Genomic DNA, 27548 nt, shown 5'->3' with positions numbered 1-27548 from the left:
AATAAAGGGGAAGGGGAGGAGGGGGAAGGGGAGACAGAGCATCATTAAGTATCTGGAGAATGTGTACTTAAACCTAAGCAGATAAAAATCAGTCAATAGATAGATACCTAAAACAGGGAAGGATACCACTTAGGGAGCTGTTAGCACCTTCAGTGGTTATTAAGTAGGTAGAGTCCCCACCAGCCGATATCACGATTGAGTCCATTAGCATGTGAATTGAATTTGTGGATGAACTGGGATTCCAGGGCTTCTCTGCGTATTGTCTTGTAGAGCTGGTTTGTGACAAGACAGATACTTGCAGGTCTGTCAGACTGTGGTTAGGTAAGCTGAAATGCTCACCAACAGGTTTCTGTATATTCCCTTTATGTATATCTGATTTGTGTCCATTGATTCTTTCCCGCAGAGACTGTCCAGTTTGTCCAATATATATATATATATATATATATATATATATATATATATATATAGTAGTGGGGCACTGCTGGCATTTACTGGCACAGATCAAATTACTGGATGTACAGTCAAATGACCCTTTGATTTTTGTGGCTTATGTTGTTTGTTCCAGTGATGAATTTGCCAGTGTAGATATGTGGGCAGAGTTGGCATCTTTTTTTGGTTGCAGGGCTGGGTTCCTGGAGGCTTATGATGTGGTTGTGTGGCATCGTTATCAGAAAGCCCCCTAACCTGAAACGTATTCTGTTTGTAAACAAGAATAGGTTTTTCTCCTAAGGCCTCTGAGAATGAGGGATCATTTTCCAAGATGGGTTGTAGATTGTGTATAATGCGTTGGAGGGGTCTGAGTTGTGGACTGTAGGTAAAAACAAGAGGCGTTCTGTTGTTTTCTCTTTTGGGTCTGTCTTGAAGTAGTTCATGTCTGGGTATTTGTTTGGCTCTGCCAATTTGTTTTTTCACTTCCTCAGGGGGGTATTTCAGTTTTAGGAATGCTCTGTAAAGATCCTGCAGGTGACTGTGGGGTCGGAGCAATTCCGGTTGTATCGTAGGGCTTGGCTGTATACAATCGACTGAAAAATGTGTCTGGGATGGAAGCTGGAAGCATGAAGGTAAGTGTAGTGGTTGGTAGGTTTCCGATATAGGGTGGTGGAAATTTGTCCATTATTTAACTGTACTGTAGTGTCCAGGAAGTGGATTTCTCTTGTAGACTGGCCCAGGCTGAGGTTGATAGTAGGGTGGAAGTTCTTGAAATCCTTGTGGAATTCTTCAAGTCTCTTTACTGTGGGTCCATATGATGATGTCATCGATGTAGCATAAGTAAAGTAGAGGTTTTAGGGGCAAGAACTGAAGAAACGTAGTTCAAGGTCAGCCATAAAGATGTTGGCATATTGTGGTGCCATGCGAGTGCCCATGGCTGTGCTGCTGATTTGGAGATAGAAATTGTTTCTGAATTGGAAGTAGTTGAGGGTGAGGACAAAGTCGCAGAGCTTTGTAATCAGGTGTACAGTGTTGTTATTGGGGATGGTGTTCCTGATAAGCCATTCCAGATCTTGTCAGTGCTACTGACTACCAATGCTATGCAACTTAAAATGGAATAACTCTGTTAAAATTGTACTTGCATCTTAAAGTGATCCATTTTATTATCTCATGAGAAAAATCTCAATTAAATGTATATCTAGAAAGCAGTGTATCGACTCTCACATTAGTCACAATTTTATATTTTATCTGTAAAGGTCAGGTTTGTTTATTTAAAGCCGGTAAATTGATGACCCTCAGGAGGCTGCATTGTCAAAAAGGTGAATCCTAATGTGAAGTGGAGCATGATCAAAAACAGCTAATATGGAAGAATATAATGTGCCTGAATCTGGGAAAACATGATTTATTTAATATTTTGAGATTTAAAAACAAAACTTACCATATGGTACTCAGAAGCACTGTAAAAAAAGGTTTGTCATATCTGTAGGTACATGTTTAAAAAATTGTATAACTACATTGGGGCTTGAATTAATAGTTTTTGAGCCATTGAATGAACCACCACTGGCTGGGAGTGCAAAGTCAGAAACAAAAAATAAGATGTAAGGACTGAAGACAAGCACTCTCGCTGTTGATCACTGAAGAAATAGCAATAGGACTTTAACGTATAGAAATTACACTGAGACACCAATATCAAGAATAGGCAAGAGTATTTAAATGCACCCTTTCTGTTTCCTGATGCAAAATTAGAAGTGCCAGAAGATTCAGATTCTACCTCTATCTGCCAGCTTTATATGAGAACCACATTTTGGAGGGTCATTTTAATCAAAATGAAAGGCACATTCTATTAAGATAGCTTTGCTGACAAATAATTAAGATGAATTACTAGCATATACTTGTCCCAGCTGCCTTGTTGGTGTCAGTTTGTAGCAGGCATGTGAAGTTTATGGTATATGCTTTTCTCTTTAAATGTAATTTGCCACCTAACTCACCATCCTAACTACCTGAAAAGATTTTCATCCTAAACCTGTCACTACATATTTTCACAGACTCCTGACACTTCTACATTTAAAACAGGGTATAAGTAAACGTTAACAGAATGTTGGAGTGAAAGATTTATGTTTCCTGCAGTGAAACAATCAACACTCTTTCAGACAGACAGCCAAAGTCAACTCTTCTCCCTGTTTGGAAGAAGCACTGACATAGGAAAGTGGCACATTAAAACTGGCTCTCTAATTCTATAATATAGGGATTTTATAATTCTAAGGTACACGTAATTGAGTGTGCGTGTGTGTGTATGCTTTGGATAACAGTATATAAAAATTCAATTTGGCCTAAATTGTTTGTGTGTGTCTGTTTTTGAGTCTGTGCTTTCCAATCACTAGGTAGAATTTTTTTTAAGTTGATGCATCAGATCCGACAATTTTGATACACATTTTAAAAGTGTGGGCTACTGACACCCATTCACTGGGAAGCACGGAGGGGATAAAGGGAATGCAAATAATGAAGTGTGGCCAGTAAGGCTATGTCTACATTGCAGTGCTATTTTGGGATACCAGAGTATCCCAAAATAGCTATCCTGCATCTTCACAGCAAGCTTGTTGTTTTGAAATATAATGGGCTTGCTATTGCACCATCTCTGTAAACCTCATTCCACGAGGAGTAAGGGACATTTCGAAATAACCGGCTATTCTGAAATTTGGCACTGTGTAGATGTTGCCAAGTTACAAAATAAGCCATTTTGAGATAACATTGAAATAAGAAGCGATGTGAGCTATGCAAATTGTGTATATCTTATTTCGAGCTGTGGTGCACTATAGATGTACCCTAAAAGTATGCCTACATTGGGAAAGAGGATCATAAGTGTCCTTTCTAGAGTTCACATAAGTGCTCCCACCCCCCAATTCACACACCATACAGAGGGGTTCCATTGTTGGACTCAGGGATAGACAGGCTACATAACATCATTTCCTGACAAACTGTCTGGCTACGTCTACACTGGCCCCTTTTTCGAAAGGGGCATGCTAATTTTCAACTTCAGAATAGGGAAATCCGCGGGGGATTTAAATAAAGATGTCCGCCACTTTTTTCTGGCTTGGGGAAAAGCCGGAAAAAAACGTCTAGACTGGCCCGATCCTCCGTAATAAAGCCCTTTTCCGGAGGATCTCTTATTCCTACTTCAAAGTACTTTCAAGTAGGAATAAGAGATCCTCCGGAAAAGGGCTTTATTCCGGAGGATCGCGCCAGTCTAGACGCTTTTTTCCGGCTTTTCCCCAAGCCGGGAAAAAAGTGGCGGACATGTTTATTTAAATCCGTGGGGGATATTTAAATCCCCCGCGGATTTCCCTATGCTGACTTACCTGCTTTGCATGACTTTTCCGGAATTTGGGGCCACTGTAGACGTGGCCTCTCAGTCTTAACTTATCGATACCCAAGTTATCTACTGCATTGGTATCTCAGGGTACTCCTATCAAATCTTCAAGGCAATTTCTGTGGGAAATACTGTCATTATTAATGTCTGTTGGTTCTTGCTTTTCACTTTCAAAATCAACTTAGGTGTTTCATGGCAGCTTTTGAGGAGAAGTGCCTAGAGAGTCTAGGACTAAAGAGGTCCAGGACTTCTCCATGAAAGCCTGGGCTCACCACAGATGTAATGAAATCTGTAGGATGTATCTGGAGGCCTTGTAGACTGTATGTTTGGAGGACAAGTCCCGTCCCTTCTGATGCTTTGGCAGAGTTCCTCATGTGTCTTCCTTCCATCATAGCTTTATTTTCCATGGTGTACTCTTGAACCTTATTGCTTTACTACTTTACCTATCTGTAAATAAACAAGGAAGCTAGTTCTAGCATCGAAGAACTGCTGAATGCTAATTCTAGCTCTAATATCAACTGTATACATTTAGACTAGTCATTTCCTATCTGTAAAGTAGGGACAATAAGAACACTTTTGTGCATTTCCACTTATGGGATGATTCCCCCTGTGCCAAAGCAACACATACTGGAAAAATAACTTTTTTTTTCTTTACCTGCTTCCCAAGGCTGTTGTGGTGATTCCTTGTTTAGAGCCCCATTCTTTCCTACATTGCACTTTCCTTCAAGCCATACCCACTTCCCACAGTGGTCCATTTCAGGACATGGGATTGTGCACAGAAGATTCCAATACGTATGTTGTTGTATGGCTGCCATTGGAAGTGCCCTTAGGAGTGTGAAAGTTCCTCCCTACAGAGGAGGAATGCACTCTAATGCCACAAGGCAGAACCTGTGCATACAGATTCCACCTTTTAATAAAGAGTTTAGGAAAAGTGATTTTTTTTTTTTTTTTTTTTTAACATGCTGGTTAAGAGATCATTCAACTACAATGCCTATTTCAGTCATGGTTCAGTTTATCTGCCTTCATGCACTGTTGATCTAATCCCTATATGACTATAAAAATACATATTGAATGCTAATGCTGATCATCATCATACTTGGCTATTCTATATGTATCATCAATAATTATACATTCTTGTGATAGGATGTTTTATTTATTAAGGGTATTCCGTAATGGACCTCCATTATTTGAATGTGAAGAGCAAGTAAATTAAGGTGCTTAGTTTGTAGCAGATGTTGTAGCTATAGTTACTGCTTCATAGGTTATTGCAGATTATTATAAGCTTCTATGATTGGAACTGCTATAGATAAGCATGCAATAATATTTTCACTGTCATGATGATCATTGGCTAAGATAGGAACTTAATGTTCTGGTTTTTGTTCAGGGTAGAGAAAAAAACAAGGAGAGGGAAATGAAGAAAAACAAACCAACCAGAGTGGTGTGTGTCATGCAGTGATATGCTATTAAAAAGTGGTAAGTAACAAATACTTTGCCTGTCTTAAAACTGCATGTTACGTCAGTGATGACACAGTGTTATACCAATAAAAGCAAGCAGGATCTTATGAGGGGGATAAGGCAAAAAGCCCCATTTATTGTAAAGATGATAATAAAAAATAAAGAAAAGATAGAAGCAAACAACGTTGTTTAACTACTTAACCCTTATACATATAAACATTCATTCATCCATTCATTCAGGTTCTGTGTATTTGTTATAGTTACCAGCCTGGAAGTTGCTTGTGACAGAATACTGGCCAGGTATTCTGTACACAAGTGATGGTAGTGGGGAGCGAAGTCCTGATCAGATGCGCATCTGAAGCTCCTGGTGGGCTGGCAGCAGAACCTTGGACTCTGATTCCATAGTTTTTTAGTCCAGTTCTTATAGGAATTTCTTCCTATGCCAGTCTATGGAAATTGCTGCATCATGCTGATGTCTTCAGGGTGGCTGCCAGGTGCTCGTCAGTGATCTCATTGGATGGACCTCCAGTACTTGGTTTTCTCCACTTGACACCTTTTGGTTGCACTGGCACCTGACGCCTTCTTCAGCCCTTTGTTGCTGTATTCTCAGGCTGGCACCTCTCAGAACCATTCATTCATCATCCAAGCACTCTCTCTCTTACATACATTCCCTAATTAATGTTTCCCATACAGTATTTCGTATAATAACAACTTTACTTATTCAAGAGTTATAGTTACAAAAAAGTCACACGTTTCTGGGTGGCATTTCTTGAAACATTCTCTGTCTGTGTGCTGAGTTAGTTACAGTTGCTTTGAAGAGAACAGGCGTCAATTATGTAATAATGCCCTTACTCAATTACAGGACTTTGCTCCCACAGCAGAGTTAGTGGCTTGACAATGCATTGTTACAATGTATCTCTGCAATGTCAATTTCAAGCAGCCCCTTGCACAAGCTTGAGCATTCTCTGGGACACAGAGCGGGGGGGGGAAGCTATTTCTGGCTACATAGTCCTAATATTATATTCCTAACAAATTATATTCTAGAGGGGCAATAATTATAAATCTAAACATTTAACAATCTTAACAAATAATAATAATAAATTAATAATACTGATAATAATAATAAATCTAAACACTTTAAGTTGTGGGGAACAAATTATGGGGAGTCACTTCCATTTGGGGGAATCATTTTCAATACATTAATATGTTATCCCTACACAGACACTACTGAGGGGATGTAGTGCTAAAGAGAAATCTGTTAATTTTATTTGCAACAGACAGCGGAAAGCATGCTCGTTCAAGATACTTGTATCATTTTTAAATCAAGGCCATCTTTTTCTCACTGGTAAACGTGAAATGTTTTTAAAGGCCAGACTTAGCATAAAATCTATTGGTTGCTATGGAGACCACTTACCACACAGGACTGCACTCTGTGTTCAACTCTGTGATTTTCTCTATTCAAAGGTTCAGCATTGTCAAAAAACAAATTACTTTTTCAGTTGTTTATCTCAAAGTTCATTATGGAAAAGGCAATAAATAATAAGCGATTTTATTCATGTGTGCGGATAGGAGCAATATGTGAAGTCACTTGGGCGCTATTCCTTAAAATTCACTATTTTAGAATAATTAGAACAAAATTGGCTATTGTTAGGAAATAAAATGGGTTTTGATCTTTTTTGTGTATATGAAAATGAAGCAAAGTGGATACTTGGAAGCCTGAGCCCAACAAAATTACATAGTAATAAAGCTTTTCACACCTACACAGCACTTAGTAACAAAGCTCTGAAATAGGAAGAGAGATTAAGTCCTGATAGACTAAAACTTTGTACCTGAGAAGCATTACTTCTCTTTATGAAAGGAGATGTGAGGTCAGGCCCTAGTGCTCCTTGAATTATTCATATGATCTTTTGCATCATATATCCTTAGGCTTGAAGGTGGTAAGCTTGTCATTAGGAGAAGCACACATCTAACTGGCTACAACTCCTCATTGAAAACCTGTACATCTGCTGCTACTCAAGCAGTTACATAATTATATTAAATATTTTCTACCAAGACCCCCAATACCACCCCACAGGAGGCTTAATCCAGTGAAGTGCTGCTGAGTATCTCCCTTTTAATTTAATTAGGAGTTGATGTTCTGGACCTTCAAGGAAGTAGTCAAGCACTCAATGCTACTTAAGCTCAGACTAAGAATGAACATTTATAGACATAGCAGGGGAAGCCTCTAGGATTACCTAAGGGTATTTCAACTGTAAATTGGTGTCAGCAAGTTCTTGCTCAATTTTCTGTAACATTTTGCTTAATTTAGAAATGTCTGAGCACATTCATTTTTCAATACATATTTAAGTTTCACTCATGTCACTACTTTGGTGCATTCTGGACAATAGTAAGTCAAATTTAGAGCTGTTGTAAGTGGGCATAACTACAGTGATGCCAATGGAGCTGCATCTACTTACAATGGCAAAACGCCCATAAAATTCAGTGGGTCCCCAGGACCTGGCTTGTTCAATGATAGACATTTTTAAGACAATTGGAAAAATGGGGGAAATGTACTGACAGTATCTGATACTTTAAATGATTTATGAATAGTCATTTTAAAAAAATCTCTTTGGGTCTGTGGGTGATAAGCAAGTTATAGTGTATTTACAAATCAAATTTGTTGGAAAAATTTTTGCCTACAACAAGTTGTTTGCAAGATCATACTTGCATAGTCAAATCATTCTTACAGTTTAGGGCACTGATGATTAACATTTTGCAAACATGCAATTAAGAAAAATGAAAAATGAAGGCATAATTTCATTGAAGCTATTGTCTGTCTCTTCAAAAATTAATATGCAATAGACTTCCTCGTTTGCTGCTCTGTATGTTTTAGTAGAATATGTACTGTTCCACATTGCATGCAAAGTAACTCCAAAAGAAAGATCTTGTAAAAAGGAGTGAGCCTGTTTAAACAATCCAATGGAGGCTAGTTAGGCAAAACTAACGGATGAAGGTGGTATGCTTGCAGTAATAGAAAATGGTGTTTCACTCAAAATAACAAGAGCAAATCCTTCTCTACAGGGTTCCATTGAAACAATAATGGGACATTTTATCAAAACAAATTTTGCAGTTTTTTTTCTGCTGTAAGATTATTGCCTGAGTGCTTTTTTCACTACTTGTGTGTGGGGGTTGGTTCCTGTGGGTCTTCTACACAGTGCATTGGGAACATACTTTTCTTGCTGTACTCTGTCTAGAGTTTAATAAAATGCTATAAGATATTAAGTGAAAGCAGAATTTAGCCCATCATGTAGTAAGTGTCCTTAAGCAGTTTTGAGCTGACAGGGAATATATTCTATCCCTTTCAACAAACTAGAATAACATAAGTAACATGGTACTATAAAAATTAACTGATTTTTAAAACTTACTTTTTAAAGTGAATAAAAAAGGTACCAGACATAAGTCTCTTTCATGCTTTTGATACTTTTATCCACAGAAATAGGGACAGCAAGGATCATTCAAGCTTCCTCTAGGAAATCTTGCCAGTTTATCTCAACCTTGTCCTAGAGGAATCACCTCTAGTGGAGCAATTATAGACTCCATGTTATTTTACGTCTTTCTCAAGCTTGCCCACTAGAGTCAAGTGACCTTAATAGGGTTCCATAGGATGTAGGTCAGGACAGAATTTTTGCCTATGAAGTAAAAAATATTTAGAGGCAATAAATTTGAGATGTAGGCAGACTTTAGAAAAGAAATGGGATTTTTGCATAAATTAAAGGCATCTGAACTACCAATAACACAACTAGTAGTTAAATCATGGGGGAATTCTGAATTATACAGAAAAGTATCACAAGCATAATTTGGCAAGGAGGAGTATAGTGTTCCATAGCCAGTCCAGTCGTGAAGTAGGCCAGTTAGCCTTGTGTAACAGTAATTGGTGTTTGGCATATAACCAAGTGTTGTCTATCACTTCTGTAGCAAGCATGAAGTAAAAAACATGATTTCCTACAATTGGCATAAGAGATTTGCATGCCAAGTGCATTTGATTATCATTAAAATAATATAATTTAAGAACTAAATCAATAATATAAAGTGGGCTATAGACTCTGTTTAGCATTCTTCGACAGATGCCACTCATTGAGAGGTGAAGTTTCACAACACTTCTTCTCACTTGTTGAGATATAAGTAAATAATGGCTCTCATCCTTTAGAGCAAGTAGAAAATGTATTTCGTAATTAATGTGCACTATAAACAGAAGATTACATTTTCAAAAGTAATCTCTGAAACTGCATGAATAATACAGACGTGTACATTTGTTCATCCCAAGCTCTGATTAGTCAAATGTTCTCAACTACTTTGTATTCTTAGCACTCATGTTTGCAAAGAGGTACACAGACAATTTTATGGCAGATTTGGCCCAAAGACCCAATGAAAGGTAATGAAAGCAGGGAGCTCAGACTTAGGAGAAGAAAAAGTACTTTGAAGTGCTTTTCACTGACTCTTCTGAGCAGTCCTCCTGGAGTAAGACTAGTGGACTCCCGAGTAAGCAGCCTCCATCTGACTAGGAGAACATGGAATTGGCAGGTGGGAATAAAATGGAAAAATAGAAGCTACAAACAGCTAAGAAAATTATTCTTAGGGAAAATAAAGCACTAGATTGTTGTCAAGAGTTCCATTTGGAAGCTATTCATTGTATTCAACACTTGTATAACATAAACTGGATAAAAAGGAGCAAAGTATATCTAGAAATGTCAAAACATTGTTCTTACGTCTTTATCTGAAAACAATTCACTGCTGTATTAAATCAATACTGCGCAACAGCAAAAGGTTTTTCTTTTTTAGTTTAAATCCTTTGTTATTCCCAATGCTTTGCAATCAAAACTTACTAGTACCTATTGACTTACTACTGCTTGTGCTTGCCACCAAGTATTAATAGTTGCAAAAGTACAATTTGTGGACATTAATATGGGTGCTGGAAATAGGAGTGCTAGAGATGTTGAAGCATCCACAGATTTGAAGTGATTTCCATCTTATATAAGGTTTACAGTTTGGTTCAGTGGTTCTCATCAGTGCATCCCACTATAGAATCATAGAATAATAGGACTGGGAGGGACCTCGAGAGGTCATCGAGTCCAGCCCCCCGCCCTCAAGGCAGGATCAAGCTCAGTCTACACCATCCCTGACAGATGTCTATCTAACCTGTTCTTAAATATCTCCAGAGAGGGAGATTCCACCACCTCCCTTGGCAATTTATTCCAATATTTGACCACCCTGACAGTTAGGAATTTTTTCCTAATGTCCAATCTAAACCTCCCCTGCTGCACTTTAAGCCCATTACTCCTTGTCCTGTCCTCAGAAACCAAGAGGAAGGAGAAAATTTGATCCTCTTGGTGCATCCCACTATAGAATTATACAAATTGTTCTAACACCTCTTGTAGTTAGTAGTTTCAGAGCTATTGGAAACTATGAAGCATCAATATCTAGAGCAGGGGTGGGCAATAATTTCTGATAAGAGGCCATTCCAAAATTTTGGTAGATGGTCAAGGGTTGTACTTTTCTATGAAAGGAGTGAGGAGTCCAGGGAGGAGGTTGGTTGCAGAAGGGAACTCGGGGTAGGGAATGAGGTAGAGGAAAGGGAGCTGGGTCTGAGAGAGTGTTTGGGTGAAGGAGGGAGTTTGCAGCACACAAAGAATCCCCTTACCCCTAGCACAAGAGAGGCAGATGGAGCAGCCATCTACTCTCAGCCCTGGATCTGTTCCTTGACTTTGGGTCTAGTGGGATGGGCCAGATCCAGTCCCTGGGCTGTATCTTGCCCAGCCTGATCTAGATACTGTGGTGGCATTTTATGATACTTTCATTTTTAAAAATACTGAAGATAATACACAGATGCTGTTAGATCAAATCCTTAAGTCTTATTCCAGTTCTCCTGTTCCTACCTGGGTGGAACTTTTACCAACATGAATAGAATTTTTCTGAAATAAAAAAATCAAGTAAGGATGTCATGATGTGGCATTCAGTTTGAAACTTTATTTGTATCTTCAGCCGTAAGTAAGGCTATGATTTACTCATGGGCATTTTTAGTAAAAGTCATGGATAGGACACAGGTGAGAAACAAAATCATGGCTCATGACCTGTCCGTTACTTCTACCATAAATCCCCAACTAAATCTTGGGGGAGAAGCCCTCGGGTGCCTGTGGCACCAGTGTGGGGGGCAGCCCTAGGAGGAGAAGGGGGGGTTAGCAGTGTGGGGGGCAGCCCTAGGAGGAGAAGGGGGGGTTAGCAGCCCTAGGAGGAGAAGGGGGGGTTAGCAGCCCTAGGAGGAGAAGGGGGGGGGGTTAGCTGTGGCTGCTCCTGCTGCCCTCCAGATTTGCCACCCAGACCGCTGCTCAGGCAGTCCCTGGGGCCAGCTGCCCGAGACCTCCAGAGTAGTAGCCAGTGTGGCTGGCCCTAGGGCTGAAGCCATTCCTGCAGCTGCAGTTGGTGCAGTTGACTTTAGAGCCACCTGAGCAGCTGCCTGCAGAGTTTCTCCTGCAAGGGCCAGTGTGGCTTTCTCCTTGGTCCCTTTCCACACAATCTCTGCTTCAGAATCCCATTTCTACAGGGTTCCCTCTCCATTAGAATTATTAGACACACATCCTTTACTGGCTGGGGTCACACACAGGCTGTATCTACACTGGCGCGATCTTGCGCAAAAGCGGCCGCTCTTGTGCAAAAACTTGCTGCCTGTCTACACTGGCCACGTCTTCTTGCACAAGTAAACTGACGTTCTAATGTATGAAATCAAGGCTTCTTGTGCCAGAACTCTGATGCTTCTGCTCAGCAATAAGCCCTTTTGTGCAACTGTTCTTGTGCAAGAGGCCAGTGTAGACAGGCAACATGAATTTCTTGTGCAAGAAAGCCCTATGGTTAAAATGGCCATCAGAGCTTTCTTGCACAAGAGAGCGTCTACACTGGCAAGGATACTCTTATGCAAAAGCACGTGCCAGTGTAGATGCTCTCTTGTGCAACTACTTTAACGCAAGAGTTCTTGCGTTAAAGAGTTTTTGCGCAAGATCATGCCTGTGTAGATGTAGCCATGGAGTATCATACACTTAAGGACTTTAGAAGCGTGCTTATAAACAAACCTTTTAGAACACTGAGCAGCCTGCAATGCCTCCAATTCCACCCTTCATCAAAAACCAAAACAACAGGATCATGACTAACATCATCACTTGAGGACATTTGGGATGAAAGCTCTCAACCTCCTCCTGACATCTTTTCTTCTCACGCAGTGGAACACCTATAGCCCTGCTACATATGGTGTTGTGTGTTCACATGGAGCAGAGCCTCTGGGAAGTAAGATGGTATTATCTGAACATCACATTGTCTTGTGTTTGTCTTGTTCCAAGAGGCAATTTAAGTTTTAGACGGAGCACTTCATGTAACAAAATGGAAGAAAAGTAACACAATAGGATATTTTTTTAAATGGGAACAAGTTGACTTTATTTTGAGACATTTATCTTTGCTTTTTTCAATGTGCTTGCTAAATGACAGGGTAAACCTGAAACTTTTTTTATCCACCTTCAACTTTGCTGGTTAACTTGACTCCTGTGAGCTGTAATTGTTCAGACTATTTCACTTCAAGAACAATAGCTTACCAACGATCTGAACTTTTACATGCATTCTCAGGATCGAGCTTGAGAACTCCAGAAGACTCAGGGAGGATTTAACCAGATTAACCACTGGCACCTTTCTGTCCACACTAAACAGCACTGGAAAAACCTTATGACAAAATAATAAATGTAATAAGTCTGTGGCTACTCAAGAATGTCACCATTTCTATAAACCATTGCCACTTGAAATTTGGAGTCTCCGACTGATCGAGTAGGACTTATGATGCACAGTTGGGCAACTTTGATTCCATCCAGTAGAGGGCAGTGTAGCACATAACATGATGTGGTTAATTACAATGTACTGGTTTTTGTAATGTGAGAGATTTTCTTATTCCACATCTCTATGCTTTTAAAATAAAAGCTTGTCAGGTTTCTAAATGTCTTCTCAATATTAGCAAGTTGCCTCAATCTGAATACTTCATTCCAAGTGTTATCCCACCAGCATGGAGAGGAACTATTTCCTCTCTGCTTTGTGGTATCTATATTTGTGCAGCCACATAAAACACATTGGCTCTCTTTGCTGGTGAATAAGAATCAGCAAAATAAACAGATGGGTTGTCTCAGATAGAATGGAAGTAGTGTGCTAGCCACGACAGTTCAAATCTCTGCTCCAGTATGTTTGTAACTTGAGCACTGGATGACCTTGAAACTTGTAAGCCAAGTAGTACCACTATCTACAGCAGAGAAGAGTTATACAAGCAAGCATAGTCTAGAGCCAGTGTTAATAGGATTTAATAGCTTAAAATTCCTGTACCTTTTTGTTTTGTTTTTTGTAGACAAAAGAGAGACTTGGCCCATGGACTCTCTCCATCTATTCCTGCTGCACAGAGTATTTTTGCTCTGTCAATCTCTCTATGAATATAATTAATAGTTTCCAGAGACCATGTACTTAATAGTTCTTCAGTTGTGCCATAGCTTTCTAATGTGCAATGCTTTAGTGTAATAGTAATTTCAATTGACTGTTAAAACAGAGCATCATGCATTCAAATCTCTACTGTATTCCTGAAAAAATACTTAATATGAAACCCCAGAAATCACTGTTGACTTAAATGAAAACTTATTGCCACAGAGTACCAAAAGATAGCCCTGTGTAGCAGTAATTACTGAAGTGGAGGACATTGACTTCAAAGGCCCTCTGTTTTTTTTTTTTTTCCTAAAGAAGCAATGTTTGCTTATATATGGAAATATTTCACTTATAGTCTCTCCAGGTCAGTTCACATACCTTTGCTTGTAAAAGCAGTAAGCTTTCCCTTCCTTCCTCCAGAGAGACCAAGGCAGAAGAAAAGCCCATATGTATAAGACTTTATTGCACTCATCTCCATTAAAAACAATTGCGAGGATGGAGGAATACTTCAAACAGCTGTAAATCCTCCTACTGACATTCTCTCTCCTTTTAGAAGTTTGAGTATATCCCTACATCTAAGCCCCTGTCAGCAATGCCAAAAAATCAATATCCTTAGAAAAGCGAAGCAAAACAAATACTGTACCTAAGAAACAAATACTGTTTTTATCCTTAATTTATATAAATAAGAGCCTTTTCTTTCTTAGTTTGGAATTATATGGCTGTGCACCTAGCCTTTAAAATCATAGACTGAATAGAAACACTGGATTTGTCCTATTATAATAATCTATAACCCACTTCAATTCCTCCCCCCATCTTTTATTTTTCCATGTCCCCCTATGACTCGAGGTGTTAATAGGCCATTTCACCTTGAATGGCCCTTTGAAATATTTATGCTAAATAAAATGTTCCGATTGAATTTTGCTGTGATGTACGGATCTGGAAAGAAAGTTCCTGCATGCAGCTTTTTATATAGGCTAGTGTTCCTGAAGATGTGTGCATCCTACCCTTTCCCCGAGTAGCCCATGCTGATGTCAGTGAAACCACCCTGGTGATTTGCCAGTGCTTTCAGTACCACGGAGAAGTAGCTCTTTCTATTGACGTACTCTATCACAAGATGATCTGGGGCCAGAATTAAGATACGTGTGCCATCTATTGCCACACCACAGTTAGGGAATCCTATTGCTGCAAAGCCATCCACTACTTCCTACATATTGTCAGGAGTCACAGTCCTTCCAAGGGAAAAGTGATTAATAGCCCAGCACACTTGCATCACTGCAACTCCCATAGTGGATAGGAGGTTGGAATGTCTGTGCATAAGACAGGGAAAATCAGATGAAATTTCTATAATTCATCAAATTGCCTTTCAAAAGTTCACAGCTTGGCTGTAAGTAGCTAGAACTAACTTTCTCAGCTTTTTTGTATCACTTCAATATACAACTGCTTGTTGTGTATAACTGTAGCTATTCCACTTCTTGTTCAACAGTGCTTATTTATGTGTCCCTATTTCACGCAACACAATCTTCCTGGAAGCTTATGGAGATGGAGTCAGGAATGAGTGTCAAATATGTGGCAAGCATGATTTCGTTTCTGCAGAAATTTTGGGTTCTATTAAACAATACTATCAATGAAAGGACTGAGGGGAAAAGAGCTTTTGGTGCTCTCTAAAGCACAGAAAGGGGGGAAAAAAGACATTTTCAGCTCACTCTATTAACTTTACATTGGGAAAAAGCATAGCTATCATTTGTGCATCTTTCCTTGTCTCTTCATAGTCTGTGATGTATTAGTAGATTACTCTCCCCTGTAATATTGGGAAAAGCAAGGGAAATATAACTCAGGCAGTTGATACATATAGATAGATTCAATTTGCAAGCAGTGCCAAATATTTTAGTGTTCTCAGAACTTCTGTTTTGTCACAGTAAATTCAAAGCTCAGTAAAAGGAGAAAGCTAGCTTTTCTTTTTAATGTCTGATACATTGTGTTTCATCATATCTGTCAACTTATAAAACCATATACAGTGACATAGTGCCTGGCAAAAAGATGTAATATGCAGTATAGGGGATGGGTACTAAGACTGTGATGCTGGAGGTTTTATATTTCAGTAGGATACTTCCATTAGTCTTGTCTTTGGACTTGCAGGCCAAGTGGGTGCACACAGAAGGAATTTGAGTTGTGATGTTTTTCTGCATTTGAACCCACAAGGATTAAGGGATTTGTTGGAATAGTGCCTTAGTTTAAAATTTGGCACTTTTTAGATAGAGCTTATTTTGAAATTTGGCTCTTTCAATTTAGATTCAGAATAAGCTATTCAATTTGCGGAGCAGAAATTTCATAACTTATTCCGACAAAAGGGTGTTGTCTAGATGCACCCTGAGTCAGCGTGGGTCAGATCCTGAATGGTGAAGAGTTTGGGCGTGCCAGATCTAGCAATAAACAGCATAAGGTGGAGGATTTGGTGTTTGTCTGGGCTGAGGCCTTTTGACATAGTTAAACAGCTATCTCCTGTCCCGTACAATTATCTGGTGATCTTTCCAATTGCTGGCTGGCATTGTGCCTATTTCTTTTCTCATTGTATATTTTTCTTTCTGAGACTTTTTGCATTTAGGAGACGTTCAGATGGACTGTTAGTTTAATAATCAGTGGTAGCAATGCAGTGATGTCACTCTAGGTACATGGGATAACTCAGGATCATTAGGGCAAGTTTTGTGAAGATCTGAGAGTGGGGCATTCTCAAAGTATTGCAACTGCACTGAACATGCCTGAGCACTATGCTACATGCTCTTAGAGGTCAAGTTGCCAAAAAAAAGCATATGGAGAGGAGGAGATCAAATCCTAGCGCTACCCATTCCTCACACTGGCCTATAGAGTGGAGCCAAAGCATAATGGAAACAGTTTTCTCTGTCCTATCTAGAGCTGCGTGAATAATAAATGTTTAGCTTTGTTAGCAATGTTTTAATTGCTTGAAACAAAAAGTTTCAAGTAGAACAGAATGTGCTTTTCATGCTAAACCAAAATGTTTATTTTCAGTGGTTCACTGTCAAACTGGAAAGTCATCATAGTGGGGTACTGCAGGAGTATTATTCAATATTGTTGTTAGTGATTTGCGTAAAGGAGCGTATGCTTATAAAATTTGCAGATGATACCAGGGAGGGTGGGTTGCAAGCACTTTGGAAGACAGGATTAGAATTCAAAATGGTCTTGATAAATTGGAAAAATGATCTGAAATTAACAAGAAGAAATTCTGCAAAGATAAATTCAAAGTACTACATTTACAATCAAATGCAGAGCTACCCAAAATGGGAAATGACTGAGAGCTACACAAAAAGAAAGATATAAATAAATCAGAATGAGTCCAGAGGAGAGTAACAAAAATGAAAAAATATTAGAGGAAAGATTACAAAAATTGGGCATGTTTAGTCTTAAAAAGATTGAGGAGGAACCTGATAAGTCTTTTTAAAAGTTAAACACTGGCATAAATGGACAGTTTTCTGTGTCAATCCTCTTAATCTGAAGCAAAGTTAGATATTAGGAAAAAAACTCTTAACTTTCACAAAGATAACTAGTGTATGGAATTGGTTACCAATGGATGTATTCCTATCATTGTAGGTTTTTAAGAATAGATTAGACAAAAAAACTCAGGGATAATCTGATTATACTTGGCTTTAGCTCTGTGTGTGGGTGGAAGTAGGGGACGGATTGTTTGACCTCTCAAGGTTCCTTCCAGTCCTATATTTGGCTCATTATATGATTCTGAGCATTTTTTAATATTTTTTAATTTTTAAAAACAAAATGAAGGGAAATTTCAAAACAAAGCAATTTTGAATAAAAAAAGTATAAGATTTCAAAAATGTGAAAATGAAATGTGTATGTTTTTGAGTTTTGAAAGTTATTTAGGTTTCTGTGAAATGAACAATTTGACAAAATTGGTATAAATCCACAAATGGGGTGTTGCCAAATCTATTTTAAAAATATATTTTGGTAAAACATATCACCCTCTGTGCAAAGCAACAACATAAATTCCCCAAGTCAACTCTATACGTTTACTGGGCAGTGTGGAGGGAGTGAAAGTGGCCATTTTTTTGCCCAGTTCTACTTTTGTCACTTACACAAAAGGTTTTATCTTTATCTAGTGAAGTACAACTTTTAAATTGCTTTCACTCAATAGGGGGAAATATGCCTTCATTTGCAGTAATACAACTCTGGACTCTTCAGTTTCTAGTATTAACAATATATGTTTGTATTATGGTAGCATCTAGGGTTTAGGGCAGGGGTGGGAAACATGCAGCCCAGGGGCTGGATGTGGCCCCCAGCTTGCCTGAATCCAGCCCCTAAGGCTCAGGGTCCCCTCCACCCCCGACAGCATTAGGAAGCCCACATCCACAGTCTAGTTTCCCCCTCCCCACTGTCCCAGAGCAGGGCTGGAGCACACACAATCTACTAGGCTAGCCCTCCCCCAGCCTGTGGGAGAGGTATGTGGGGAGTGTTGAAGTGTCTTTCTCCTTCTCAGTCTGGGGCCACATCAGTGAAGGAAAACTCATCACTTCAAACTATTGTGGTTTTCCCATGAAGCAAGGACTCTTTTGAACTTTAAAATTAGTTACGGTTACAAGGATGTAGGCATTTACAAAACCTTAGTTATACATTGGTTATATTCTATCCTGGAAAAACTAAAGAACTGATCTGAAGTCTGCCCCTAAGATGCTCCTTTTACAATTTTTACTGTTGATTCTTTTATCTGATGTCTGTTTGGGCTGGGTGTGATTATTTCCTTAATGGGATGTTCATGTAGAATTGATCCTATTCACTAAGTTTTATTTCGTGCTGCCACAAATGACTCACTTTCAACTTGAAGTGCCCTCTGGTCCTGTTCATTACTGAGCTTTCTTCATATCTTTTCTTTATGATGCTTAAGAGTGAAAGGAGCAGAGTGCTGCATTTTCATTTATGCTACACACTTTTGCAAGCAACAAGCAGTGCAAGAAGATTCAGTGTGTGGTTTCTGCTGCTGCATGTTTTGCTGAAGAGGCTGTAATATATCTGATGGATTTGTTTCAGAATATAAAACACTTCATGGCCCTTTGCTCACCACAAACCTCCACCAGGCAAACAGTGAGCTGTGCTGTTTTTTGTACAATGTACCCTAAAAAGATTTTTGTGTTTTAGGGTTTTTGTACCCTGACCCTAATGCAGCTGGGAAATGAAGGCCTTCTTTGTCATTTATTAGCAAGCACAGAAAACGATGGCTTCTTTCTTAATTTTTGTTTATTTTCTCAATCTTCAGCCGCAGACCACAATGACTGGACTCATTGTAAATTCACAGAGAGAGGATGCTGTGTGTCATAAGAACATAAGAATGGCCGTACTGGGTCAGACCAAAGGTCCATCAAGCCCAGTATCCTGTCTACTGACAGTGGCCAGCACCGGGTGGACCAAAGACAATGATCAAGCGATTTGTCTCCTGCCATCCCTCTCTAGCCTCTGACAAACAGAGGCCAAGGACACCATTTTATCCCCTGGCTAATAGCCTTTTATGGACCTAACCTCCATGAAATTATCTAGCTTCTCTTTAAACTCTATTATAGTCCTAGCCTTCATAGCCTCCTCTGGCAAGGAGTTCCATAGGTTGACTATGCGCTGTGTGAAGAAGAGCTTTCTTTTATTAGTTCTAAACCTGCTACCCATTAATTTCATTTGGTGTCCTCTAGTTCTTCTATTATGGGAACTAATAAATAACTTTTCTTTATTCACCCTCTTCACACCACTCATGATTTTATAGACCTCTCTCATATTCCCCCCTCAGTCTCCTCTTTTCTAAACTGAAAAGTCCCAGTCGCTTTAACCTCTCCTCATATGGGACCCGTTCCAAACCCCTAATCATTTTAGTTGCCCTTTTCTGAACCCTTTCCAAGGCCAAAATATCTTTTGAGGTGAGGAGACCACATCTGGACACAGTATTCAAGATGTGGGCGTACCATAGTTTTATACAGGGGCAGTAAGATATTCTGTGTCTTATTTTCTATCCCTTTCCTATATCCAGTGTCTCATGGTATTGACTTGAAACTGTGCTGTAATACAGAACTAGGGATGTAAAATCCCATTGAATTAGTTAACCAGTTAAATGTTAAGCTTAATTGGCTAACTGGTTAAACGGGGTAGGGGTAGAATCCTTCCAGCCCCCCTGGACTGGAGCATCCCTCTCCCCCACGACTTTGCTGTAGAGGGCCCTGTGCTGTGGACAGAAGCTGCTCCAGCCCAGCTACTTTTTGACCTCATGCTGGGCTGCTGGCTCCCAGCCTGCATGGGATCACGGGCTGGGAGCCTGAAGCCTCACATTGGGTGGAAGGGAGCCAGCAGCCCTCTCTTCCCCATTCCATCCCACCCCTGCCGCTTTTGTCGCCCCTCGCCTCCACAACGTGGTTGGCTCCCAGCCCACACAGGCTGGGAGCCAGCAGTCCCGTGGGGTTGGAATAGCCTTCTGCTGGTGGCAGGCTATCCTGGGTAACCAGTTAACTGGTTAACCAGTTACCCATTTGCATCCCAATACAGAACCAGACTCCACTGCCCATAAGATATATAAATAGACTGTCCTCTTTCTTGCCAGGTGGCATTACAAAAAGTCAGTTTAACTTTTTATAAGACCCATTCAAGACTACCACCTTGTTTGAATTGGCTAGACTGGAAATGTATTAGCTGTGCCTTTTTCATGAGGTTCTAAGCACTGACACAAGCTAAATTGAACACAGGGATAGTCATACTGGTAAGACCAATGCTCCATCGAGCCCAGTGTCCAATGCCAGGTGCTTCAGAGGGCAACAGGTATAAGAGGCCTCTTCCCCTGTGGCCCTACCTATAATGCTCTTCTTCCTGACCCCAGTCCCTCTTTTCCCCAAGGCCCCCCACCTTCCGCTCATGCCTTTCTATCCCCTCTCCCAAGGGTGTCTCTGCCTGTTGGGGGCAGAAAGGCCTGAGTAGCAGGAAGGGTTCTTCAGGGGAGGGGACAGAGGTGTGAGCAGAGGAACTTGGGGAGGGAGCAGAGAGGCACAAGCTGCAGGTGAGGGGGCTTGGGAGAAGTGCTACTCACACCCAGTCTTACCAAATGCAGGATTCAGAAGAACCCATACAAAAAGACAATCATCAAGTGAAGCATCCCCTGTTGTTCACTCAGCTTCTGGCAAACAGAGGCTGGGAATGCTCAGAGCATGCTGTTGCATTCATATACCTCTCTAGTTATGATTCATTAGCATTCCCGACATTTATCTCCAGTTGATACTTTGCAGTCAGTGAAGCCTTGACCAATGTGACTGTCCTAAAACATCCCACTGAAGGTCATGCAACTGATGGAGTGAATAGAAATTTTAGATATATGGTATCTTGACAAAGGAAAATTGCTTCTTTCTGCATTATTGCTGAGTCTTGTGTATTTGTTTTGACCTTTTTAAAAAAAAATTCACACATTCTCTGCTTTAAAAAGGAATGTTCCTTAAAAAGGAATTGTTTTAGTTTTAAACTTTTAATTTTCTTTAATCACTTACTTCCTTCTTGGTTAGATTTTTTTCCAAAACTTCACCCATGAGATTCTATTATAAAATCTACTCACTCTTAATTGGAATTTGTCTTTGCTTCTCCTGCAAAACTTCTTTAAAACTGAATATCTTTGGAGTTGTGCTGGAGCAATTTGTAGAGTGGGGGTGCGGAGAGCCATTGAACCTAGTTGTAATTCCTGTGTATGATGGAAAATGTTTCCAACACACAATGTTCCAGAACCTTTGCATATTTGTGTAAAAACATGCTGTGCCAGCTACTTTACTTTCTTATTTCTTTTTCAGTCAATTGACCTAAAATCTTTTGTGAAATTTGGTACCACTGGTAGTTTGCTAAAGGTATTGACAAATATTATAATCTCTGTCAGGTATCCATGTAAGATCCTGTAACTGAAGCCACACTATCAACTTCTTCTGCCGTATTCCTCTAGATTTACCTAAAAAGCTGTATATTCCTATCAGATTTTATGTGTTAGTCAGTGAACCGTTCTCTTAAATTGAAGCCTTTTTTATTGGTACTATCTCACTAATATAACAGTGTCTTCTAATGTTTCCCTCCATTTACATCTTCATATCTCGTAAGAATTTGCTAAATTACACACCATGAATTTAAGTAATTGCATATCACGCATGGTCACCACTTTGTAGGCAGCACATTGCTTCAGACACATCACATGATATGAACTGTGTAAAAAAAAAAAAAAAAAAAAAAAAAAACCCAGAAATTTCTTGAATTTCCAAACCTGGATTTTGTGTGTATGTGTGCATTGCAGTACAATTTCAGGTTAGTATTACCCAAAAAAATTCCCACTGTAGACCACCCAGGGTTACACTAGCATGGGTTTATTGTCTGAGGAATTAGCACTCCACTATATGCACTACAAAAATAGAGCTGCCACCAAAGATTTAAACTTAAGAGGGAACCAGCTTTCTCTCTCACACACACATACATTCATTCATTCATTCAATCACACACACACTCATTCCTGCCCTCAGGCACTCACATGGTTACATGGGTTGCAGAAGGAGCCAAGGCGCATAGATCCTGGGGGGGTCTGTCTGCTCATCATGGCTGGGGAGCTGGTCAGGAAAGACACTGACTATAGAGGGGAGTTTCTCAGGAGCAAGGGGAAAAAAGAGTCTCACATGTGCTCCCTCTCCTTATATTGTATCTGAATGGCCCTTGTGATACATCCACCTCATCACCAGGGAGCATGCCCAGACTTCTCTTTATCCAGCAAAGCAGCAATCTCTGATGACTCATCACAATGTGCTCCAGCCTTAGCCTTGAAACTCCTACTAAACACACTCACTCACTCACTCACTCACTCTTTCACTCGGGGAGATGCAGTTTAGAGTAAGTTACAAACAAAGTGGCGGAGAGTTACAAAGTTGCAGCTTACAGTAAGTTTCTGAAAGTTACAAAGATTACAAAGTTTTACAAAGATTACAGCAAGCTGCAAAGTTTGACAAAGGTTACAATGAGTTGCAGTTTAAAACCTTAGACCTTGCAGTTAGTGTAGTTTCCGAAAATGCATGTGTAAAATCAAGTAAGCTCAGGAGGAGGCTTTTTTTATGCAACAATTAGGTCAATTGGGAGCAGTAAATATTGATTAAACTAACTAGGCATACATCAGAACATTGCATAAAGGGTGCCAAGTCCCCACAATTGCACTACAGCCCAGGGAATGAATTCCCTGCTAAAATCTTCAGATCATCCTAGCTAAATAGATGGAAAGAGTTAGGAATAATGAAGTTGCTTCTGTCAGGAGCTATAGCAGCGATGGACCGCCTAGGAAGGCTCTCCTTCCTCTCAATGGGCCACAAGGTTGTCGTAACCAAGATGGCCTTCTAGGATAACTGCACTTGCCTACCTTGAATTTGCGGTATGTGCTGATTGAATTGTAGCAATGCTTTGAGAGAATGCAGAGGGAGCACACGACTGGCAACAGAAGAGCCGCAACAGCTTGGGAAAGTCTGCAGTCCTGCCCTGGAAAGTGGCTACAGAGATGAGTAGCTTGAAGTCCGCCCTCTGGGAGGAGGGAATGAAGAGACTGTCAAACCCACAGGAGGAGGAAACAGCACAACTGGAAGGGAGATCAAATGGTCATGCAGTCTAGTCTCCTGCACTCGAGGAAAGAATAAGTATTATTGACAAACTACGATACCCGCACGAGGAAGTGAGGAAACAGATTAACAGAGCCAGACACGTACCCAGAAGCCTCCTACTACAAGACAAGCCCAAGAAAGAAACCAACAGAACACCACTGGCCATCACCAACAGTCTTCAGCTAAAACCTCTCCAATGCATCATCAGTGATCTACTACCCATCCTGGACAATGATTCCTCATTTTCGCAGGCCTTGGGAGGCAGGCCAGTCCTCACCCACAGACAACCTGCCAACCTGAAGCAAATTCTCACCAGCAACTATACACCGCACCACAGGAACCAATCCCTGCAACAAACCTCGGTGCCAACTCTGCCATCATATCTACACCAGCGAAACATCACAGAACCTAACCAGATCAGCCACACCATCACTGGTTCATTCATCTGCACATCTACCAATATAATATACTCCATGTGCCAGTAATACCCTTCTGCTATATACAGCGGCCAAACTGGACAGTCCCAATGTAAAAGAATAAATGGACACAAATCAGATATTAGGAATGACAATATACAAAAACCTGTAGGAGAACACTTCAGTCTCCCTGGACACACAATAGCAGATTTAAAGGTAGCCATCCTGCAGCAAGAAAACTTCAAGAACAGACTTCAAAGAGAAACTGCTGAGCTACAGTTCATCTGCAAATTTGACACCATCATTTTAGGATTAAACAAAGACTGTGAATGACTAGCCAAGTACAAAAGCAGTTTCTCCTCTCTTGGTGTTCATACCTCCACAACAGTTGCTAGAAGTGGGCCTTACCCTCCTTGACTGAATTAACCTCGTTATCTCTAGCCTGCAAATTTATACCTGCCTCTGGAAATTTCAATTACATGCATCTGACGAAGTGGGTCTTTGCCCATGAAAGCTTATGGTCCAATACATCTGTTAGTCACAGGACTCCTTGTCACTTTTATCTAGGAAAGTCAGGAGGCATGGAAGTGGCTCTCAGAATGGTAGCAAGGTGCAGAGAATAGACCCAGAGCCCCTAAATCAGAATCTGTAGTAGTGTGTGGCCCCGGGTTCCTCTGCTTGCCACTCCGGGAACAGCATTATCATGCAGTGAAGCAAAAGACTGCCTGAGATGGCTGAAGAGTAGGAACCTGGATAGGCTTTCTGACCTGGCCAGTGGACTACATCATGAAGAGAACAGTTGTGGTTCCACCGAGAGAGGGGCGGTACTGATTGTGTGACTGATGGTGTGGCCAGACTGAGCTAATCCCTAAAACCTCTATGAAGTAGTGCCATCAGGGATATAAAATCCAGTTTAATTGGCCAGCCAGCCAAATGTGATGCTTAACTGATCAACAACTGGTTAACTGGTCAAATGTGATGGTTAACCAATTAAAGGAGGAATGGGTGGAGGGCAGCTCCAGGTTCTTCCCCCCTCGGCTCCTCCCCCCCCCCGCCACAAGTAGAGTTTGCAACATCCCAGCCAAAACAGTCTTTTCTTGCAGTGTACTTACCCCTCTCCCCCACCCCTGTGGACATTTCATACCCCTAACTGTCATCCAGCAGTGAGTAGAGCAAATTCATCATACTCCCTCTTCGCTGTAGTACCTGCGCTTGAGCTGGACGTACTATCCCCAGCTGAGGTAGATGTCCATGTGATAACAGTGATTGAGCTAGTGCAGCGGTTCTCAAACTTTTTGGGCTCCAGAGCCCTTTACACACACAATTTATGCAGGGCCCCAGCGGTCCACTGATTGTATGTGTTGTACTTATCGATATTTCCCGTGTATCAACCTTGCAGAGCCCCTGGAGATGTCTCGTGGAGCCCCAGGGCTCGGTGAGACCAGTTTGAGAAACACTGAGCTAGTATATTAAAAATAGAAGTGTAGGTGTAGTAACACAGGTGATGGGGTGGGCTAGCCACACCAAGTATGTCCTAGCTGAAACCCTGGGCAGGCTAGCTCCTTTCTCTGCTATTGCACTTGTTTCTTTCCCCCAAGCTAAGTTGATCAAAGCTAGCACGTGCACATCTACCTGAGCTGGAAATTACACCTCCAGATCAAGTGTAGATGTATTCTCTGAGTGCTAGTGCACTAAGTGATGTGAATAACATCTATTGCATGTGGTTTGTTCCTTCTCTCATTATCTTCCACAAGGAGAATTACATTTGCAATGGAGTGTTTTCTTTCAGTACAGTTCTGATTGATTGTTGATGGTCTTGAATTGAAGTGCCTAGTACACGCCTCTCCCTGCAGAGAGTCGCTTTCTGAAAAACACTACCACAGTTGCTAGGTGCTGTCTTTTGCTGCCATTTGTTAGAAGCAGCCAGAAGATAAGACATTTAAGAATAGTGTCACTTCATTCAAATGTAACTGGATAAGGCATTTTTGGAGGAAGGCAGCCCTCATCCCCAAAAAATAAAACAAAATGGCACAACCCAATGTTTTAGCACTAAATTACACAGGTAAAATACTTGTTGTTTATGTGGATTTATAATCCACAAATGTTTAGAGTCATCGGCATGAATGATGCCAAATCCATTTCTTTCCACATGGAAAGGATATACTCCAAGTGAAAAGTTTCCCCTGTAGAGGGAATTTCCTGTTTGTGCAGAAAAATGGAATGAGGGGGCTGCTGTTTCCTATTGGATTATCAGGAGAGCCCTCTCAGAATTAAGGTCAGAACAATAAAAGAAGATTACAACTCAGGACCCAGGGAGTAGAATGAGGAGGGAAGATAGCTAGGTCTGAGCAAAAGCATTCCCTTCAACCTTTCCGTCCAAAATCCCTTAACTACTTTGTGTCCCCTGCAGAATTGCTATGCTATTAAATAACTGTGTAAAGACTTAAACAGGTTGAGAATCAGTGGGTTATCATTGTGGGCTGCATATGTTAGGTAGGCCACAGGTTAAAAGCACAGAACCCCCTAAAATTGCTCACAATCCTCTGTGCCAGTGGTTCTCAAAGTGTTGTTTGTGGTAGGCCACAGGTTTGGGGATCGTACCCCCTTCTACAGTGGGGACCCTGAACTGGTTCTCCAGTCCCCTGCTCCTCTCCCAAAAGGTTGGAGTGCCAGTGCTGGCTTCCTGCTGGTGGTGGTGGGGAGGGGAGTCCTGCGAGCCAGATCCAGCTTGCAGTGGAAGTAAGTGGCTCCACACACACTGCCGGTCCTCTTCTACTGCTGAGGGAATGGTAGTGCAGGAAACCGCTCACCTGGAGGCTTTCCCTGCTGCTCCTATTGGCTGCAATCATGGCGAACGAGAGCAGTAGGGCGCAGTGACTGGGAATGGCACAGAGCTAGGTAAATGCTCCGCATCCCTCTCATGCCCTGATCCTGCCCCCTTATCCAAGGGTGCTATTTATGAGAGACTAGCTGGGCAGTAGCCCCCCTACTGAGTTTGAACCCCATGCATTTTATACTTGAGGGGTCTGCTTAAAATCCATGCCCTGACTCCAGAGGCAGTTCTAAGATGCTTACAGCTTTGCCTTTTGGGATAGAGAGTTTGTTATAAAAAGAGGAAGGCAGGGTGATTAAGAAAAACAAAAAGCTAGGCATTCCAGTAATTGAAGCGTTGTTAGATCATCATGAAAACATTGGCTGGTACTCCACTTAAAAGATGGGGGGAGGAGGGAAGAGAGTAGGAATGAGTATTGTGGTACAGGGTTCTACATTTGGATTACTGTGTTAAACTTACAAATCTTCTTGAAAAACAGGTGAACCGGGACTAATCCAAAACTGCAAAGAGCTACAAAGGAATTTCACAAAATTGGGTGATTGGGCAACACAAAGGCAGATGTAATTCAGTGTTGATAAGTTCCAAGTAAGGCACATAGAAAAATATAATCCTAATTATAGATACAAAATAGCTGTTACCACTCAAGAAAGAGATCTTGGAATCATTGTGGATAGTGTTGCGCTTCTTCAGAGTTTGAGGAACAAACCTGGACAAAGGGTAGGCTGGAGCAGTATTGCTTTTGGGGTTGTTTATTGGTATATATTCTTAAGAGTAAAATGAAACACACACACATATCACAGTCATGCTGGCAGTTTGGAGGCAGGCTGCAAGTGCGGTGTGGATTACTTTTGATTTCACTGGTGGCTGGAGTACTGGCCAAGCATCAGCTTCCCAGAGACTCGACCATGATGTTCCTTGGGAGATCCCTC

The 27548-nt window shown here is 40.8% G+C and overlaps 1 long non-coding RNA gene across 1 annotated transcript in view; it reads left to right on the top strand.

The window, feature by feature from the left end:
• The window catches only part of LOC142829602 (uncharacterized), a 54234-nt gene that overhangs the window by 3658 nt on the left and 23028 nt on the right, over positions 1–27548 (top strand). Inside the window, exon 2 of the long non-coding RNA XR_016349343.1 lies at positions 5181–5269. This is a non-coding gene — a long non-coding RNA (uncharacterized LOC142829602). The remainder of the gene's footprint in view (positions 1–5180; positions 5270–27548) is intronic.

The sequence above is a fragment of the Pelodiscus sinensis genome, chromosome 4 (genome assembly GCF_052426305.1).
Source record: "Pelodiscus sinensis isolate ZL-2025 chromosome 4, ASM5242630v1, whole genome shotgun sequence".
Taxonomy (NCBI): domain Eukaryota; kingdom Metazoa; phylum Chordata; order Testudines; family Trionychidae; genus Pelodiscus; species Pelodiscus sinensis.
Note: the sequence above shows the minus strand (reverse complement) of the source record. Positions and strands in the feature narration are given on the sequence as shown.